The 13,221-nt window shown below is 35.0% G+C and overlaps 1 long non-coding RNA gene across 1 annotated transcript in view; it reads left to right on the top strand.

The window, feature by feature from the left end:
• Positions 1–13,012, top strand: part of LOC135203884 (uncharacterized) — a 164,758-nt gene extending 151,746 nt beyond the window's left edge. The window contains exons 3-4 of the long non-coding RNA XR_010312071.1: positions 1,637–1,862; positions 12,621–13,012. This is a non-coding gene — a long non-coding RNA (uncharacterized LOC135203884). The remainder of the gene's footprint in view (positions 1–1,636; positions 1,863–12,620) is intronic.
• Positions 13,013–13,221: the final 209 nt, after the last annotated feature.

The following is a 13,221-nucleotide window of genomic DNA, read 5'->3' as shown; positions in this document are numbered from 1 at the left end:
CACATTTGCCATTGAATATGAACATTTCTTTAGGCTAACAATTAGATTTCTCTCTCTCTCCCTCAGAACATAAAACTGGCTGAAATTTACAAGCCTGACAGATGGTGTCTTTTGGGATATCCTTAACCTTATCTTGTACAAGATATCAAGGTCCAGGAAAATGACAGAATGCGTGTACTGTATATATAAAAAGGAATGAAAAAAATATTAATCGTATATAATAAAAAATATTAAATACAATATAATAATATTATATATATATGTATAATAATTATATTATATAATTATATTGAATATTATATTATAATTATATAATAATATATATATATATAATATATTATATATATATATAATATATAATATATTAATCTACAAGAAGTAACCAAGAAACGCCATAAGAATTGGAACTTTTTATACTTTTCTTTAAAGAGCAAAAAAATTATAGATAGCCAAAAATTCAGTAAAAAAAAGAATTTTTGTTTTTCAGTGTGCAACAGATGATACTTACAATGATGAATAGGAAGTGTCAGACATGTTAAAGAAGCATTTATGGCAATAGTTTCACCTTAATTATTAGAACCTTTATCACTATTAACAGATTTCCTTTTTCACTCTACTTACCACATCAGCATCTCCATACTACTATGACTTTTCTTTGCAGTGATGTTAAAATATTGTTTCATTTAGGTTCTAGAGCGCTAATCTTTTTCACATTTCTTCACACCAAGTATTCTGAGGCTTAAGAACCACCTAATGAGCAATTCTTGCCTTGAAAACAGAGCACAGATTTAGACAGGAATCCAAGGCAATAATTTATTGCCTGACGTGTACTTATAAGCAAAATATAAGCTGGTAAGAAATCCTCAGTACTTGGATTGAAAATTGAAACCTTTCTGGGGATCTTTATTTAACTATTTTGTAAAGCCTTCCATTAGACATGTCTTTTAACGAATCAGACCACTCTGATATTCATGAGCTTTGCCAAATCCGTACTGGATACCAAGTGGGATCAGTTTGAGGTTCACTGGAGAAAAAATGGGGTAAATAAAGCCATCATAAAGATTCACCATAAGACTCGAACGAGTGTAAAAATGGCATGTTTTAATTTTTTATAATATCAAAGCCTTTCAAAATATATTGAATGAAAATGTGTGCAACAAAATTATGATTTTTCCATTTTGTGGAAGAGATTAGCCGGCAAAGAAGTATCCATTTCTTTACCATTCGTATCTTGACTCCTTTCCCTTTCCCAGGAAATAATACAGGTACTTACATCAGACCACTATTTAATACAACCAAGTTAGGTAAATACCTAGTGCTTTGGATAACAATCTGTATCACATTCACCCATAAATTTGTGGTTTGAAACTCGTAGGGTGGCCAGCTCTGCTTAGATGTAGCTGTTGGGATGAGGAGAGCTCCTGGGAACAAAACGTTCAGCTCCTCCCCTCAACCTTCCCTCTCTCGGATTATAAAAGGAAGTATGCATACGGTGGGTCGTTCATTTTCAGTTACCTTTGAGGTATCAAAGTCATTGGGATTTAACAACTACTGCGTCGTTATAGGACCGTTAACACCACAAACCACTGCTTAACAGCGCTGTTAATTAATCCAAATTATAATTATCTTCTTTCAGACGTTAACTGAGCCATTGCTAAAGGAGAAGTACGTAAATGAGAATACACAATTCATTATCTTCACTGCCTCCAACGCCGTCTGACACGATGGATCTCTCTGGAATTCTACCGATCAGCTCTTTACTGGGCTTTCATTTCATCTCCACAATGTCCACTCATCTTCAGCTGCCCGTCTCGTGATTTTCATCCTAATGATCAGGAATCGGAGGATATTATAATATGATGGTGAGTTTTACTTTCATTTGACTGTTATTTTCAATGTTTATGAAATGCTTAAAAGAGCATTTTTTTTATTCTTTAGGAACTTCATATTTTCAATGTTGAGATACTTCCGAAATGCGATTAGGAGACTTGAATTTCCCATGAAGTAAGAATACATTAAAAAATTTTCAATGAAGGGAAATACAAGGTGTTTGGGATTGATAGCAGTCAATTCTGAAACCATTGACTAGTATTTCGAATGAAGACGCTGTAGAAACTGGAGCTCATGGTAATATTACTCAAACCAGATAAGTGACTGAGATTATGCGATGAGGCTAATTGTCTCTGGCTATACTGCATTCTGGGGGGAGGGGAACAAGAGGAGAAGAGGTCCAAACAAACCTATCCCTAACGCAGGCAGTGAGTGACGTATAACTCTAATTTGGTTCTCACTCATATTTCTTATGACCTACTGGCGTGTCTCTCAGTGCCTCATACTGCAATGGCATTCTTAGGTAAAGTTTGATTTACTGACATCTTAAAATAGTTTTAGCAAGAGTGCTGTAAAGTGGCCAAGTTCATGACAGAGTTTAAGTTCAATGATGGTGACTCGAGTAAAATGGTTAAATCCATGCTCACTCACCTCTTTCTTATTTATGCAAATGCACTATTTGACATTTGAAAAGTAGTAGTATGCGTTCTTGACAAATACTCTCATTCAGAATATCTAAGGAGGAAGAATGTTCTAATGGTATGTAGCTCCAAATATGTCTTTATTCACGAGATTGATTGGGTTAAAAGGTCTTTTTTGAACCGATGCAAGATTAGTCCCGACATCGTTGACGGATCCTCCTTCCCTGGCCTATGTTCTTTAAACAATACAACAAAAAGTTTGGATCATTTTTAAATAATGTAGAATATTTTTGACAGATTCAGAATTGCATTACGATAACTTTAGCTGACCGAACCTACAGCAACAGTTAGCAGCATAAATAATACAAAGCATACGTATGGCAGGGATCATGAAAAAGTTATTGAGAATATAATCAGACATGTCATATAGGTAACTTATATTCAAGAAAATATTAGTAAATTCTCTGTTAAACAGGAAGAACATTTTGTATAAAGAGACAACAGAGTTCAGTTTACAGTTTTTTATAGGAACTTGACATAAAAGATTAATGGGCTACGAAGTTACTATGAAAAGAACGCAGCTTCAGTGCTAATTAATTACTGATCACGTTACTGGAATCTGGCTAGCCTACGATATGACGATGGTTGTGTGATATACTTTATAAAAACAAGTGTTGAAAAAATAGGCATATATTAGTAAGGTCTTACACAATGAACTGTATTAATTGTCACCATTGAAATATCTGTCATGTAAATTGTTTGTATACAATAAATATATAAACTTGCAACATCTACTCGTGAGAAATGTAAAATCTAATATTTTCCCTAGGAACTAAGTGTGGCTGTGAATATTAGCCCTCGAATCTCTCTTGAATATCTGTATAGACATATGGTGGGTTCAAATAGTAATAGGATTTACAGAAGGCACGTGAAATACATTTGCAAACAACGAGTTCTTGAAATACATTCACAAAAAACGAGTTCCCGAAGTACCAGGGTATAACATGTCACCAAAAAGTTCTGTTAAGAATGTGATGGTACACCGTTCATAAGTCCGCATATGGCGGGAAAATTGAAAAAGGGGCAATGGGAGTAAAAAATAAAATTTCCAGCGATTTTAGTTAGAGAAAGAAAGGTACACTACAAAATACTAGTCTAGCGATATATTTTTTTTTTCAGGTCAATTTTAAAGCAAGATGCATCTAAGTAGTCTTTGGCAGAAAATATATTATAAAATTTAGAACGTCGTACGATACAAATCCATGGTCTTTGTTGTAAACAGAATACCAAAGAGCTTATTGATTGAAACGCTCATACAGTATTATGTATCTCGGTATAAATAATATCTTTTGTTCACTTGTAGTTATTTTGAAAAAAAAAAAAACAATATAGATTATTTGACTAAGTTCACTGAAAGTCATGATAAGATCTCTGAGCACAAGACTCAAAAGTCAACATAGAGTGAATATAGCGGTGTTCCAAGGCTGTATTTTTTTTTTTTTTTTTTTTTATAACTGGGAGGACGCATATCATTGATAGGGTTTATTGATTACATGTATGACCGTTTGTGTTTCAGGTTGTCATTCTGAGCACTTGTATAAGGATATTGGATTGAAGAAGACAATTAAATCTCATGTGTATGAATGCATTCCGGGTTTTTTTCTTTCGCGTGGTTGCGGTCGTGAATGATAGACATTTTGTTGCACTAGTAACTACACGTTGATCAAATATAAAATCCCTCCCCTGTACGAATAGGTTCATGAAATATCAGGTCGCTTTTTCCTGCACACGTAAGTTTACAGTATGAGTTATCATTTCGTGTCTCTCTTGTGTGGGTTCGTTCATGAATTTGGAACTTACATTTTTTAGTACTGTGGAAAGACCAATTTTAACAGGAATATGAATTTTTCTTTTGAGGAAGATGCGCGTGAATTATGAGTTATCGCTCTGATTCCCTTGTGTATTTACGGGGGGAACAAACAAACGCCCCTTTGGCTCTATTTCGTTTCACAAGGGTTTCCTGAAAACCTCATTGTGAGTGGGAATCTTCCATACTTTGATTCTGGGCGCCAAAGAGAATGCTTGTGACTGCTGCTCCTTCTGAAGCTTCCTTAGAGGATGACACTTGACTTAACTTTTGCCTTCACTGGCTATCCCAAAAAACTTGTTTTAAAATGTCTGTAGACAGCTTTTGTGGTTTAATTTTCTGTCTTTTTGTAATTCCTCTAAATGTGATCTGAATCATTCTTTTCTCACCCTGGGGGTTTTTGTCCTGCTTCTGTTGCTCTGGCCTCTTTCTTTGCGCAGGTGTCCTGAAAGCATTGGAAGGAAAGGCCATTTTCATGTGCAGAGTCCAAGTGTTCACAAGCTAGGATTTGTTAATGTATGGACCACAACAAATAATTTTGATTCCCTCGACTATATGATTTTCTAAAGGTAACACTTCTCCCCTCTATATGTGTTATAATCTATGACATATTTGGATAATTGGCCAGCTGAGCTCCTCTCTCCTCTCATAATTTGATATCTGTTTTACAATTGTTTATTGATTTTATCGGGTGTGCGGGGCAACACTTCATGAAAATATTTAACACAAGTTTTCCCACTTTAGTCTGACCGATCAAAGCATGTCTCGTCAACAGCAGTGTACAAAGTTCGAACTGCAGTTTATCGCACAGTATATAACCACAAGCTGTAGTTTGCAAGCTTTGTGTCTGTGATAATCTTTGCAATTTCCAGTGACAAGTAGGTTCTGCCCTTCGTTCGTTTGTTCATCTGTTGGTTAGCAAGATCACGCAAACAATTAAACGTAGTTTTTGACAAAAATTTAACCAAACGAAGTGTTTCGTTATTGACAACATTTAGATTTTAGGTGAATTGAATAAGGAGCCTTTGACAGACTGGGTAAGGGGTAGATGATTTTTTGTATTGCTCAGCCTTTAATATAGTTTGCTGTCCCCAATCGCTGTTGTTATAATCTGCATGACTACAAAAAGAGAATACAAGAGAAAACGAGTTTGAATCATCTCTTCAATGCAAAAGATCAAATGTAAACCATTATGGTCCCATTGCTTTACTAATCTTTTGAGGGCATGTCTAGTCTCTCCAACGTTTGTTCCACAGAACTTTGTGCTACATTCGGCAGAGTTTATGAATAAATTTTGATGTTTATAACTTGCATTCATAAAGAATATTAGTCAAAATTCATCTACATATATGAATGTGTATCGGCTGCGAAAACAACATTCCTAATTAAGGTAAAAAAAAAACGGCGACAAAGAACTGAATGACAAATATATGACATAAACTTAATGGATTTAAGAATGAGCGGGAAAAGTTATGGTCGATTTCATCATCTGGTTTGTTGATAAACGAACCAGTGGCCCAAAAAAAGTGAGTTATGCAAGCAAATATATGCATCCCATCCATAGCAACATCCAGTTCAGTTAAGCAATCCATTTCCAACACTATTTTCTCTTCTACTCACCATGGCTATTGAAAGAATTTTTTTTTTTCTTCAGTCATTAAGTATTGAGGATTACAAAGGATCAAAGATTACACTAAAGAGTTAGAGATACACCAACCCAAGGTTCTTCTGAATTATTATACGAAAAAATATATTACATAAATTTTCAAGATTATCCAAAAAAAGATTCATGATGATATTTTCTATTCACTCATATTTATACATTTACTACATTTTCCTGTAAATTTCTCTCTCTCTCTCTCTCTCTCTCTCTACAAGTTAATTTCTTTTGGAGTCATCCGGGATCTATATTATATATTAAGTATATATGTGATATATATATATATATATATATATATATATATATATATATATATAAATATAAAGAGAGAGAGAGAGAGAGAGAGAGAAGAGAGAGAGAGAGAGATCCGTACTGAACGTAGGATGATTCTGTCGTCCTTCCCAGAGCTTGTTTGAGCGTGACCTGAGTAGCAATGGTCAGGTGGACACCCTCAACACCCTAATGGGCTTCTGCGGGAACCAATTAATAGCTGTTGAACTTGATGGCTCTCTCTCTCTCTCTCTCTCTCTCTCTCTCTCTCTCTCTCTCTCGTTCTCATATAATATATAATCTATATATATATATATATATATATATATATATATATCTATATATATATATAATATGGACCCTAGAGGACGACCCCAAAGAAATCAGCCTGGAGAGGAGAGGGAGAGAGAGAGGAGTAGGAGAGAGGAGAGAGAGAGAGAGAGAGAGAGCGAGAGAGAGAGAAGAGGAGAGAGAGAGAGAGAGAAATTTATGGGAAAATGTGGTAAATGTATAAATATGAGTGAATAGAAAATATCATGAATCTTTTTTTGGGATAATATTGAAAATTAATGTAATATATATTTTTTCTCATAGTAATTTGCAGGAACCTTGGGTTGCTGTATCTAACTCCTTAGTGTAATCTTTGACCCTTTGTGAGCCACAATACTTAGTAACTGAATGAAATAAAACTCTTTCAATATCCATGATGTGTAGAAGAGAAAATATATGTTGGAAATGATTATTTAATTGAATTGGATCTTGCTATGGATGGGATGCATATATTGATTGGTTGATTGAACAATATGCGTGTACTTTTTGTGCGAGTCTGTTATGAAGATTCACTTACCTATTGAGATTGATCCTTATTCTATTGTCAGCTTTCTCCATTTTTTATATAGTTAGGAATCGTATTGCAAATGCATTTCTGCAACGTCGCAGACAAAGTAACATAGCAGCCTTGAGAGCGACGAAAAATCCGTCTCCATCAATGACGCAGTGAATACTTATAGTGCGAGTGCTGCAGCCAACTGACAACACCTTATCATTAATGTATTACCTGACACGCCAAGGATACTATAAACAAATACATTGGGAAAAATTAACCATTATTAGGGTCATTACTTCAAACCTCGCTATCCTTTTCATTATGAACTCTCCAATTATCTGCTGGTATCAAAAAAATATTATGGGAAATGGTATTATTTGGGGAGAAATGAGAAACACAGTGATAAAGAAAGTGAGAGAAAAGGAGGGAGGGAGGGAGAGCGAAGGGATGGGGGATAGCGGACGTTCGAATCTGTAAATGACTCCTGCCAACTCAGACGACCTTGCCTTTATAAGTCAAGAGTAAACGCCGATCAAATAATTAGTTTGAAAGATATTTGAAAAAAATTATGACTCGCAGTCCCTGAAATGCATAGTAGTGATCCAGCAAAAGATATATATATATAATATATATATATATATATATATATATATATATATATATATATATATATATATATATATATATATAAAAGATCACACACATACATATGTGTGTGTGTGCGCGTGCGTGCGTGCGTGCGTGTGCGCGTGTGTGTACTATAAATTTTTTATCACACCACCATGATTCATATACATGCATTAAGCTACATGTGTCTTTTAATATCGAATTCACTCTACCTCGAATTAATATATTTTCCAATATGTTAACCGAAGGGGAATTTTTTAGTTGATAATAATTTCGTCCTCTCGTGGATTCGAACCAGCGCACAGAGGAGAAATCAGGACTTCAATGACGTTTTTGCCGACTTGTTGGCCGAGTTGGTAATAACGTCACTGAAGTCCTGATCTCTCCTCTGTCCACTGGTTCGAATCCACGAGATTACGAAGTTAATATCAACTGGAAAATTCCCCTACGGTTAACCTATATGAAAGTATATTAATTCCGAGGTAGAGCGAATTGGATATTAAAGGACATTTGTAGCTTAATGTATAGGTACTATATATATATATATATATATATATATATATATATATATATATATATATATATATATATACTATATATAAGTATATATAATATATATATATATATATATATATATATATATATATATATATATTATATATTATATATATATCTATCATATCATTATATATATATATATATATAGATATATATATATATATATCTATATATATATATATATATATATATCTATATATATATATATATATATATCTATATATATCTTATATATATATATAATTCAACATAATGGTTAGGCTATTTCTCGGTAGTACAAATCAGAAGGTGTTGAAGAAGACAGGATTAAACATAATATGTCACTTTATTCGTATCGCGACGTTTCTAGACCAATGTCTCATCATCCAGGCTAAAATAAAAGATAAAAAACTGATTTAAAATACAGCATTAAATTATTTTTGTTGACATAAAAAAAACACATTGAATAAAGTAATACAAGGAAAGTTACAACATTGAAATACAAGTTACTCTAAGAATAAAACATAAATAAATCCGGCGTTGTCTATATTTAAACTTGCTGCCGATGCAATAGGCAGACTTACGTTGGAAACACGCGCCGCTTGCTTAAGGTGCGATGTGATGCACATATGGGTACTAGTTTCCGTACAGGGTGTAAACTGTCCAACCCAGAACTATCTAATATTAGGAATCATGGAAATTTTGTAAAAATAGTATAAACTATAAGGATTTCAAGATATTGTTATCAAGTCCATACGAACATCACCTTCCAATTTTTGAATCTCTAGCTATAAAGAAACTAGTTCCAACCTTAAACAACCACTCTTCATCTGTTCCCTTGTACAGTTGGACACAGGTTTCCCTGGTACACCTTCTTGAGGGACTTCGAAAAATTATATGGTAACAGTGTTTACTGAGGGGGATGGGGGGAGGACTCTTCCTCTCTTAGCAAGAGTTCCACCAATAAGCTCTGGAATTCTTTCAGTGGGAGGAGTCATTAGGTATGGTTGGAGAAACCCACACACACACACACGGAGTAAAAAAAAAAAAGTAATCTGAACAGGTTATATCGCTGTAACTAAGATTACTGTCTCACTTTTAATATAAGTTTGTTTATTAAGATTCCATTTAACTTTCGTCTAAGGCGTTATCTTACCACCGTGTCTGTTATTATGTATCGGTCATATTCATTACGCAATACTTAAAATTGATCAAAATTTTAGAGTTACATTGGTATTGGAGAGAATCACGAACATCATAGCAGGATATTTTAACATCATGAAAGCCAAGTTTATAGTATCGGTTGGAGTGCGTTTCCTACCAATAATATAATAGGAAGCATTGAACATACCCAAACACTAAGTGAACGAGTTGAAAGTGTCCGACGCCTTAGCTCTCTCTCTCTCTCTCTCTCTCTCTCTCTCTCTCTCTCTCTCTCTCTCATATTAGCTACTTTAAAGTGACATGTCATCTAGAAATACCACTGCGCTAAGTATGCAGTTTTGATATGTCATTAACACCCTCTAATCTTGACTAAACTAATATATGCATATATATTTTTTCGGGGGCGGGGGGGAGTGGTGTCGGGATTGAGTTCTTGTTGTTAAGCCGTCTTACAGGTTTTGGAATTCTAAAATGTAATTCAAACTGACAAGCTTCTTGCTTTTGCTGTACCGATGTCCTCAGCCTGGCTTTGCTACAACTGAAATGGGTGGGGGTACAGGGGTAAGGTGGGCCTGTTGCGACCCCGATGAGTGGACGAAGTAGATATGCTCGTGGATAGAGCGTATGGCTAACGAAAAGCTCCACTTGAAATATTTTTCTTTGTTTATCTTTAATGCCTGTGTGTTTTTAGTGTTTATTCTAAATATTATTATAATACTGTAGATTTTCTGAATACAACAACATTTACAAGAAGAAGGATTGGGTTAAACTCACTCTCTTGTAAATGCATGAATGAAAAGGAAGAGGAGAGAGAGAGAGAGAGAGAGAGAGAGAGAGAGAGAGAGAGAGAGAGAGAGAGAGAGACTGAGGAATCAAAATGAAACTACTAGGGACAGAGAAAATTCCACAACGTGTAATGGAAAGTGAAGAAGGACTCCCAAACTTGGTGCAAACTTTTAACCATTCCCATATGGTAAACTTAATTCGTTTGCCAATGATAAACAATTGTTGATGTTCAGAGGTTTCATGTATTCATGGTTGGGTTTGTATTCCCTCTTGAATATACTGTAGAGGTTATTCCCTACACGCCCTTCATTACAATAATTATTACATGATATGGATAAACACATCTACTTGGCTTATATTTTCTAATATATTAATTGTGATACATGTTTTAATGTCATACGGACAGAAATTCCTTTCGCTCTTATCATTCGTGTGAGGATAAGAGAAAGACGTCTCTATTGTTAAACAGCCCTTTCAGTCGTTTACCTGTCCATTGTGGAAAGAGCTATTTGGAGAAATGTAGTTTTGATGATATTGTCCTAGGGTTCTCTTTTTAGATAATTTTTGAGAAACAATCAGGATAGCGAAATTCCCTTTAGATTTTGAACTCCTTTAAGATATCAAATTCACCTTTCTAATAATAAATTATAATAATCAATACCTGGAGCTAAACGATATGCATAGGTCTGTTTACGATTTTTTTTACATCATACGACATGGAAGTTCAGCGGAAGCCATGGGGTAATCCAAATATACACACTAAATTTTTACATTTATTTTTAATATTAATGAGAAGTCCAGAAACCTTCCTTCTAGATCACCTCTTACAATCTGTTAGGCATAGAAGATTCATGGTTTCTGACGATCTGTGGTCGGTTGTGGAAGTTTCCATTGTGTTCCCAGAGGTTCATAAGTTGATCTGGTCTCATCTCCCTCTCAGGCTCCCAACATTTTACCAAATTAGCCTAAATATTCTCAGTGAGGTTCATGTCTGTATCCTTACTTGGCCAGTCAAGCAACTGCAGATCCTCTCGACCTTGAACCCATTCCTGGACTATTCTGGCCGTATGAATGGGGCAGCGGTCGTGAATGAAAATGACAGGAGCAGGTGGGAGGAATAATTCCGCTGTTGATGTGAAGGAAGTTAGAAATCCCGAAGAATTTCAATGTATTTTTCACCAGTGAACCTCCACTCAATCCTGGTGATATCATCCAGATAATGTAAGAAGATCCAGCCCCAAACGTTTACTGTGACATGCCCATTCCTGGTCACCTCGTAAATTTCCTCTGAAGTATCTGAAGGGAAAAAATCTAATGTTTTAACAATTTAACGCTTTGCTTTTTCGTTAATAGGGAAAAAAATGCTATATCTTTTTGGGAACAAAATAAAATGACTAAGTAACAACCCTTGGAATAAGTTGAAGAATGTTTAGAATCTGCAAGGATTAATACTTATAATAGCATTAACTTTAATCTGCAACAGTCCGTTTATGATATGATATTCTTTAATTCAGTAAACAGGCTGTACTCTATATTATTTCAAATTTGCCTACGTGATTATTCATAACATTAATAATGCATTTGATTAATGCCTGAAAGCTGGCCATAGTAGAACTAATGGGGGGTTTTCAATGAAGAATTTTTATTTTCACACTTCTCGTGGCAATATAATTTAATTAGCGGAAAATACATGGTTATTGACAAAATTATTATCTTTTGATTATAATATTACCCTTGCTTATAATTATTATAATCTGACTGTTATTAATGATTATAGAAACTCACCTTATATTACTCGGTCTTCGGTTATGTATTCTGCCGTGACTTCTGCTAGTAAAAGACCTTTCGTCACTGCATACAACTCGAGACCAAAATTCCATATGCTCCTCCACAAATTGTTGAACAAAGGCAAGCCTATCAGCACGATGCCGTTCGGCGAGAAATTCCTTCTTGGCAGGAATTCTATGAGGTAATCCTGCCTCATCCAGACGTCTTCGCACCGTCATAGCCGAAACATTTAATGCCAGACGTTCACGAATAGCAATAGTATTGGTAAAAGCATCTTCTTATGCTGCTCGTCGAATGTCGTCGTTATCCTAACGGGTGGTTTTTCGTGGTGGAGGTCTTCGAACTGAAATACGTAATTAACATGCAGATACCTAGATAATCAAGATTTTTATAGCCTGTTTACTTATGGGAACGCTATTTGGTATTCTGGGAAGTAAAGAGAAAGAATCACTATTAGAGTTCAACAGGACCAAGGCAACTATAATTTAGGTTTCATGATTTTACGGGTTTGTAAGGTTTATTGTTTAAAAAATTAATAAATAAATGAAATAAATAAATGCTATCCAAAGTCGGTCAATTTCCCAGTCTAAGCATGCCTCCTTTTCCATTTATTTACTGCTGCAGGGGAGACGTCAAGACGCTGTGCAACAGCACGTATTGGAAGCCCACTTTCTCGTAGAGCGACGATCTGCGCCAGGAGAACCATATGTTGTCTGTTCATTTGGAGACTATAACGAATACTACTAGCAGAGGACAGGTAACCTATCAAAATTTATACAACACCTCAGTCTAGCCATGATTGGGTGACAAACTTGTTAGCGTGTAATAGGGGTGCTGTAGCCGTGATATCGTTATCACTGAACAAAGTGATATATTAAATCACACGATTACTGGGACTGAGTGATTGATTGGCTGTTACTGGCATTGCAACATCTCAGGACATTACTGTCATTGATAACGTTTAAAATTCTGTATGTCTTCATAATGATAAATTGTTAATTGTCTGTTTGAAACACTAAAGGTGGTGGTGTTCCTCTCTTAACGTGAATTCCATTAATCTGCTTTCCGGGGCTGTTTTTAGTGTATAAGAGGTTGGAGGCAGGCACTTGTAATAAGTATTAATCATCATAGATGAATAAACATTATCTTTAATGCAGTGGTTGTTACTTAGCATCACATTTCCCCAAACGATATATCATTATTTTCCCAGTTACGGAAAGCAACG

The sequence above is a fragment of the Macrobrachium nipponense genome, chromosome 24, assembly GCF_015104395.2.
Source record: "Macrobrachium nipponense isolate FS-2020 chromosome 24, ASM1510439v2, whole genome shotgun sequence".
NCBI lineage: Eukaryota > Metazoa > Arthropoda > Malacostraca > Decapoda > Palaemonidae > Macrobrachium > Macrobrachium nipponense.
Note: the sequence above shows the minus strand (reverse complement) of the source record. Positions and strands in the feature narration are given on the sequence as shown.